This window comes from Anthonomus grandis, chromosome 8, assembly GCF_022605725.1.
Source record: "Anthonomus grandis grandis chromosome 8, icAntGran1.3, whole genome shotgun sequence".
NCBI lineage: Eukaryota > Metazoa > Arthropoda > Insecta > Coleoptera > Curculionidae > Anthonomus > Anthonomus grandis.
Genome location: NC_065553.1, coordinates 12,377,656 through 12,386,490, shown reverse-complemented (window position 1 = coordinate 12,386,490; position 8,835 = coordinate 12,377,656). Strand labels below are relative to the sequence as shown.

Sequence of the window (8,835 nt, the reverse complement as noted above, 5' to 3'; positions counted from 1 at the left end):
GAGACAGCTTCATTTTGAACAAATCTGTATGCAAACCATCAAACATACAAACCGTAAAATTTATTTAAAATTTAACAACAAAGAAATGTTAATCTAACTAAAAGGCTAAATAAGTAAAAAAAACATCCTTGTTTTTGTTCTGAAAAGAAATATTACTTTTTATGAAAACTCTACGTTAACTGAACACGTAGTATTGTATATTGTTCTATGTTTATTAAATATGTGCATAGTCAAACTTCTGAAGCAAGAAAACTGACAATAATTACAGTTAACATTAATTTCTAAGGTTTTTCAGTTTCTCCTATGACGTAAGAGGCTTGCTTTACATTTTTGTATTTTATGTCTATGTTTTTGTTTGGATTTTAGACCTAAAAACAAAACAATCTTGGAAAGTAACATTCATAAACTTTAATTTGTGCCCCATTTAAATGTTACAGAATAAAAAATATTTTTTTTTGGAGAGTGTAGCAGATTTAGGGCAAGAAACGCCATATCTTCTGTAATAAAATCAGTTTTATAAGAGGTACTAAACCTGCCACAAATTCTCTCTAGTTAACACTAAAGACGCTAAACTTTTTAAATATTTTTTTTATTAAACGTTATTAGCGTAACAATCATTTGTTATACCGTGAAGGTAACACGTACTTATGCTTAACGTAACAATGAACTTTAAGGGAGTGCCTCCTTTTACAAAAGTATTCACAAAAGTTGCATTTATAGGATTTGGTGCAATCTTGGTACAAATGGCTTTTCATGGTGCTTTCGTTTCTGTATATTTTCTTACATTTTGGACATTCTACGCCATTTTGTTCTAAAAGAAAAAAATGAAAATAATAAACTTTATTTTTTCTTAAATGTGCATTAGTCATAATTGTTAAAGTAAAGTTTTAAGGTAAAATTTATTAAAAATTAAGATATTAAAAAAAGTTATTATAATAATTAAATTATCAAATTGTAAACTGGCATCATCATTCAACCTTAACCTAGTTTCTGCCATTTTTTCTTACCTCCTCTATATATAAGTAATAATAAATATTATTTATTTATTTATTTACTTACATCACTCAACAGAGAAACTTCAATAATAGAGTGGAAACGATGTATATAAACATGAAATCATCTTATCAAAATAAAATTAATATTACAGATATGATAAATTATTAATAAATATATAAAAAGAAGAAAACAAGATTATCTGAACTAAGCGAATTCTTTTCATTTCGGCTAGGCTACAGTTAAATATATCACATTGATTCTGTATAGAGTTGTATGTATTGCAAGCCATACGTATAGGCGAAAGTTTTGTAATGTTGGTTCGAGGTATTGAAAGGTAAAAAGTTTAAGAACTTCGAGCTGATAGCCGAGGAGTGTGTAAATTTAGAACTTGCAAGATCTCTGGCGAGTCAGTTAACGCCATTAATTAATTTATGTCAGAACTGTAAATCTGCCGAATCCCTTCTTTCCTGTAAAGATTTTACCTGAAATTTTTCAAGCAAACGATCATGTGAGAAGCCGATTTCCGAGTACACTCTTTCGCATTTAAACCAAAGGAATTTAAGAAATTTTCGCTGTATATTTTCAAGCTCTTGAATATGGTTTTGATAATGTGGCGACCAGACCTGGAAAGAATACTCCAAAATTAACCGAACAGAGGTAAAGTACAGGAGAGTTCCTGATAACAAAACCCAGCATTTTATAACTTCTTTTTATGATATCTTCGATATGAAAACTAAATGAAAGTGAGCTATCAAAAATGACTCCTAAGTCTTTGAAGTGGGTTGATCTTGGTAGTATCACTTTATCAATTTTGTATTGGTGAGTAACACAGTTCTTTTTTAAGGAGTAGGAGACTACACAGCATTTAGAGGCAAGCTGTTATTCTTGCACCATTCATTCACTGCGTTAATGGCTGCTTGGAGATTAATGCAGTCCTCAATAGTATCAATTATACAGTATAATTTATTATCATCACAGTATAATAAGCTGTTTACTTCTAGGTCCTTAGAAATGGTATTAATAAATGAGTTGAAAAGTAGAGGTTCCAATATGGAACCTTGTGGTATGCCTGAGGGAGCGACTATTTCAGGTGAGCTGTGTCCAAAGCATTCAACATGTTGAGGACGTTTAGTGAGATAAGAAGAGATCAGAGAAGTTAAACGAGATGAAAAGCCAAATTGGTCAGAAAGATTATATAATATCTAATATGTTATTTCATCTATTAATTATTCATTAACCAAAATCTAGATATATTCTTTTTCTTTAAATCCATAGCTTAACTAAAAGCTTTAGTGCCAACCGAAACTAAGGACAATATTTCTCTAGTTAATAAAATTAATCTGTATTCTAGAAAATGTTTAAGGAAGTTTTAGGATATTATAACCATAGAACACATGTTAGATAAGAAAAACAGAAAAAAGAAAACTCTTTACCATCACTTTTTAGATTTGGTCATAAAATATAATACGTTATATTAGGCTTCATCATAGCTAGCGTCAAAAATTGTTATTACAAACAAAAGCTAATATATAAAGTATCACTAAACTATAACAGAGAACACTGAGAAGAAAAAGTGACTTGACGAAATAATAGACATTATGGGTTAAAAAATAAAATTTAGAAATAATCTTGCAATGCAAACTATGGAAGTAACATACATTATCAGATGGTCACCCTGTATCCCATTTGCGTAACTTATAAGGTGTTATTACTCTCCACCTATTTGAAATATACTATATCTTCAAAAAAGAACATTATCGCCCCTAGGAAGTCAAACATATAGGAACATCTTAATAATAAATTAACATTATTTCATTAATACTCTCTACCTATTTGAAATAGACTATATCTTCAAAAAAGAACATTATCGACTCTAGAAAGTAATGCATATAGGAACATCTTAATAATAATTTAATATTATTTCATTATTACTCTCTACCTATTTGAAATAGTTTATATCTTCAAAAAACAAACATCATCGATCCCAGAAAGTCATGTATATAGAAACATCTTTATATTGATTTGACGTTTTCTTCTCAAGTTTTGTGAGACCCTACCAAGACTGTATGATATTGTATTGCACATACTTTGCAAATAGAATTACCTGCATATTATATTTAATTAATTAGGATCATTTTAAAGACGATTTAATTTAACAATTGTTTTATTGTTTAAATTTAATTATAAATGTTCACAGAGAGAGTTTTTTTCTTAAACCACTATTTCGTCCATATGCTCTATAAGAAGCAAAGAAAATCAAAATGCATAAGTTTGAAAACAGCCTTGGTATAATTAATATTTACATTTTATCTGTCAAAAGTGAATTCAGCAAACAGGTGCAATGGTGTTTCTTTAACCCAGAAACAACTAAAATTTTTGTTTAATTTTGTATTTTTTCCATATTCCCTATAATTTCTATGACTGTCTAATATTTAAACCTTGGAGCATATTTATTTTTATGGTATTTGTTAACCAATATCTTGTATTTTTGTATTTTACTTAGGTTATTTAAAAAAATATACCCTAAACTATTATTATATAGTCTAGTTCGGACTAGATAAAAATACGGTAGCTGTAAGGCTTAAAAAACATAAAAAAATTAATATTCAAAGCTAGAGATAAAAGCACTAACAAGTTACTAATTTTGGAGGCTTCTGTGCATCTCGTTTATTTTTCCTATTAATATAGGATTATTTATATTGCGTTTGTAATTTCAAAAGAAACCAGGGTATTATCATTATTATCGGATTTTCAAATAAGTATTTTTCTTATGATTGGTTTAGTTTAAAACTTACCAGATGCACATGGTATACCTAAGGCGAACTTTCCATTGAAAGACTTTATTTCAGCACTTTTCAAACAATGATGGCGGTTTTCATTAGGACGGTTTTTTGTAGATTCTTTTCAGTTTTTTTAGACATTAATAGTTAAGTGTGTGTACTGTGAAAGGAATCCTGTTGGTACGTGAATACCACCGGGATAAGTCTTTCCTTTATCCCTCACATTCTTTCTACTTCTATCTCTAGGTTCAGTCTCTTGTCTATCTCTTTCGTTAAGATATTATAATCAAATAGGTTGCAAACCTCTATAAATAATCAAGTTAGCACTCATTCTTTACTTTATCTTTAATCAAAATACTTTTTGGCCTTTAAAGATCGATCGAACTTTTAATCGTTTCTTGATTATTTTTTCCTTTTATTTCAGCCTCGATCTTTTTCATTTTTTATCTTTATTCGTAGTTGCTGTAGTATTGGAGCGAAATGAAGCGAAAGCGAAGAAATAGAGCGAATGTAAATGTAGCGATTGGAGCTTATTCATTTTGTTCCTTCGCTTTTCACCTGTAAACCATTCCGAGCTATTTGTTATGTTGTTTTAAAAACATGGTGTCAACACATTATTATTAATGTTTGAATAACCATTATTATCAATCAAGCATTTTTTTGTTCAAGAACATTTGGAGTGTTTATCATTTGAAATAATGTCCGCTTTAGTAATCACAAATATGGCTAAATTAAGATAGTGTCTCGCCTCAATTAGCACAAAGAATATGGAAATATATTAAGAAACTGATTCCAGATAGATAGAAAAAAGAGGTGCTATAGATCGACGACCTTAATAGCCGTATTTAAGTCCTTTTGATTATTTTCTAAAAGAAGTTAAAGGAACTAATACGAACTGTAGCAAGTAGCGAGTTCAATTAGTTTTAAGAAAATATGATAAAAAAATCTTTCAAAAAACTTACCAAGGATTTCATTTAGTAAAATAAAAATTAAAAATCAAAAGACCCTTATCCCAAGCAGAGTCCAGTCCAAATGTTACGCCCATAAGTAACTATATATTATTATATAGTTTCTGGTTAAAAACTGACATCTTTAAGATATTTTACATGATAATAGGTGATAAATTTAAATTACTAGATTACCTAGTATTATATTGTATTACTTTTTATTGGTCTATAAATAATATTAGGAAAGAAAAAAATACATACACACTGGGAAACATGTCAATGATAAAAAATAGTCAAATCTAAAATGGCAAAAAATATACCTATTCACATCAATATATATTTTTTTTGATGTAGGTTCTCTAATTGACATATTTTGTTAATAAATTTTAGGTTAATTTGTAAATAAATATAATGCATGCAAAATAGCAATTATTATCTGCAGGCATTAACTACTTATTGTTATTGATGTAATTATTATCAGTTTTTGTACAAAACTACATACTTAAGAAGTTTTTACTTAAAAAACTTAGATTAACAGTAATTTTATTTTCTTAGGACGAGTTTACCTAGCTACTAGGTACATCCTAAAAATTTAACAATATCAATAAATTTGGTAGTCAATGGAAGTTATTTAAGGCATCCACTATTAAAATAAAAATCTTCAGTTATAGATAAAATATGTTTAAAAATCGTATCTCTCATTTTATTCTAAATATATAAATAATTTCTTAAATTATCACTTTTATATAAAGTCTATTTTGTGCTGCTTAATCATATGCTTCTTTAAATCGTACTTCCTATAGGCCCAATATGGGCACTCCATGCATTTAAAAGAAGGTGATTTACCACATCTGCTCTTCATGTGTACCCTAAGTGCGTTGGTGCTTCTGTAACTACGTTCACAGTTGGGGCAAAACACCAAATCTAAAAATCTTGTTATTAAAATTACATTGAATAACAATTATTATAGGAAGAAGTCAATAAAATAGCAAGTTCTATTGACTATAAAAGTGACTATTTTGCATTTTTCTAGGCTGTCAGTCACTCTCTTTAGGTATTTGAGTGAATAGAACTAATATGAAATTTGTAGCACTACAATTATGATGAAATTTTTGATGAAATATATATGAAAATAGACTTTTTTTAGATATACCAAAAATATGTTTTCCTATACTAGAAACAGAAAAAAATTTAGTACTTTAAAAATCTTTAATGGAAAATACTGTGCTGGTATATAAATTTAAAATTTTCAGGTAGAAATGGGAAAATTTTGGCTATAACAAAGCGTTCAAAATGTTTAAAGAAAAATTTGAAATTTACGATTTATTTTATTTTAGGCAAAAAAATGCCTATTAAATATTTATGTTAAATTTTGTGATACTAAATAGTACTGAAAAATATTTTAGAAGCAACAATTCACAAAAGGTCATGAAAGAAACACCATATTGTTCAAAACAACAAATTCGTTGATATGTTTAAGAGTTAAATATATCCGTTCATATGCCAAAATACATCATATAATACATTTCGTTATATAAAAATTTTTAATTTGTAAATTTTGTTATAAATTTATTAAAAAATGTAGTATAAAAATAAATCTACTTATAACTTAATATTAAAGTAACACCACTTAATGGGCATCAATGTAATCTAACTTTTGCAAGATTGCTTAAGCTCGTAAAGTAGCTAAGTAAAACTACTAAAATAACTGGTGGTGAATTGAAATGTATGAATGGGTTTTCCAACTATAATAGCGAGACCTAAAGAGGTTCTTGTATTTTATTAAAGCAAAAAAAAAAGAGCATTTTTTTTCCTGAATAACCGTAACATGAATATTCTCTTTACCACTAAAGTACCTAATTGTCTCACTCTTCTTTCTATATCTAGATAAGAATTCACATTTTTTTTTAATGAAGTTTATTAGATGCTACATTAAGGTTTTCATTACTACTAGGACAGCTTTAAACTTCAGGATTACTTTAAACTTCTCACAGATATCAAGTCTCTATAAAGCTCTTTGTAACTAAACTTAATTAATATTGAGTTGAAGTATGCATCCACTTGAATTAGGATTAGTACCATATTCACTTTTGGCTTATCTTATAACCTCCCAATGCTTGCCGAATAAAATCACCTTTAAATATCAATTTAAGATATATGAACAATGTATTCCTTGGATGTCAAAAAACCATTAAATTAAGGAGAAAACAACAATGCTAAATTAATTTGAGAGGAAAAAGAAGAATTTTTATAAATAGATTTATTAACTCAAACAAATTATGCCTATAGTTTATTTTTCTATTATAAAAGCAACTTCTAATAAAAATTTTATTCACACTCAGGTAAGAGGCTAAACTTACTTCATATTTTTTAATTTACTGACATCTTAGACATGCCAAAGCTAAAATATAATTTTCCTTATTATATATAAGAGCAAACAGTAAACATTTTAATGAACAATGCACTGCTGGATATTATTAAAATCATTTTACATTTGTGAGTAAACATCGAGCTTCATGAGCTTTCCAGTTATGCTTATAATAGGTTTGCTTTCCGCAATGACAGCACTTCCACATTGGAGTTTTTCCACATTCCACTCTTAAATGTGTTGATAGGTTTCGTTTATATTTATAGTGTCTTTTGCACTTTGGACATGCAAAACCTACAAACAAAATATCCAATTACAATTTCCTTAAAGTATTTTTAAGGTATCAGAGTAAACATTTATTGAAGTTCTTATTAAAATTATATAATTATTACATTACTTTTTCCAATCAGAATATACTAGCCTGGCGAATTTCTTTCTTGGGTGCCAAATTGAAACATAGAGTTATTATTGTAAGTTAATGCAATAATTTCCGCGCCCAAGACCATTGTTTACCTAGCCGGTTGTATGTTGTATGTGCTGGAGTACATACTTTACTATCGCAATTAATTCTTCTCCCTATTAATCAAAGGAATGGGTAGGTTAAATTTTAAGTATTAAGCACACTTTGGCTAGAAACATTGAAAATCTATTAAGCTGATCTACTTCGAAGGAAAAGAAACCTTTCTTTTTATGGTGAAAATATTTACTAAACTTAGGCATTTACCACAAATAGTGAATATTTTCAATTCACAGTAATAGTTTATTGTTAGATGTAAGCCATAGGGCCAGGCAGAATACAACACAGAAATCGTAAGGCCAAAGAAATAACAAGGACTGATTCCTTAAAGCATTAAAGATAGGTAATAAAATATAATTTTTCTCTTTTTTACAGAATGTATCACTATAGAGCCAGAGGTCAATAAAAGTCTATACCTTCAACACTCTTTAAATCCATGATGACCTACTGAGATCTAAGTATATCTGCAGGAACTTTATCTGCTAAAGCTATCTTACCTGAATCTAATTCTCTGTTTGATTAAGCAGAAGAACTTGCAGTCCTTTCTCTCTTCAACTAAATTGCTCATAAATAAAGAAATATATAAGCTTGACATTATAATAATGCACAATTAGGTTAGACCCATCTTAGGGTAAATGATATATAAGGGAAGAAAAAAAAGATACTTAGAATTCTAAAAAAAATATATATTTATTTAAATATAAATTAGGAGGAAAAACTAGCACCAATTTCTTTATAGACAAAATTAGCAAATACTTCACAAAGCTCTGTGTGGTTAATCCGGACATGTCCAATAAGACTATATTTTTGTTTACAAGCGTATTTACAATAGGGACACCTGAAACATGGAGCACGATTGCACTCGAACCTTAAATGTCTTTTTAAAGTCGTCAAATGCTTGTAAACCTTTTCGCATTGTGGACAGGAATATGTGGCAATTGCTAAAAAATACAAACTTTTCAGCAAATTAATTTTAAATCTATTATTGGTTCGATTAAAACTGTCAGCAACCCTACGCAAATCCTTATATTAATTTTAGTCTAATATATGAATACAAACTTTGGTAAAATTAATCTCTTTGGTTGAAAAAAAAGGATAAGGCGTGTTTCATTTAAGCATATGTTGATGTAATTCGTAAAAACATGGAGGACAGTAGCTTCTTTTGCACGCGCTGCATTGAAATCTGCTTTTCGGACAACGCGATTGCGCAAAAGCTCGACCGTTGGC

General features: G+C 28.5%; 1 long non-coding RNA gene across 1 annotated transcript; it reads right to left on the bottom strand.

The window, feature by feature from the left end:
• Window positions 1–572: 572 nt before the first annotated feature.
• LOC126739554 (uncharacterized) lies at window positions 573–5,645 on the bottom strand. Its single transcript, XR_007661655.1, has 2 exons — window positions 5,570–5,645; window positions 573–811 (listed from the first exon to the last, which is right to left on the bottom strand). It is a non-coding gene; the product is annotated as an uncharacterized LOC126739554 (long non-coding RNA).
• Between the last annotated feature and the right edge of the window lie 3,190 nt (window positions 5,646–8,835).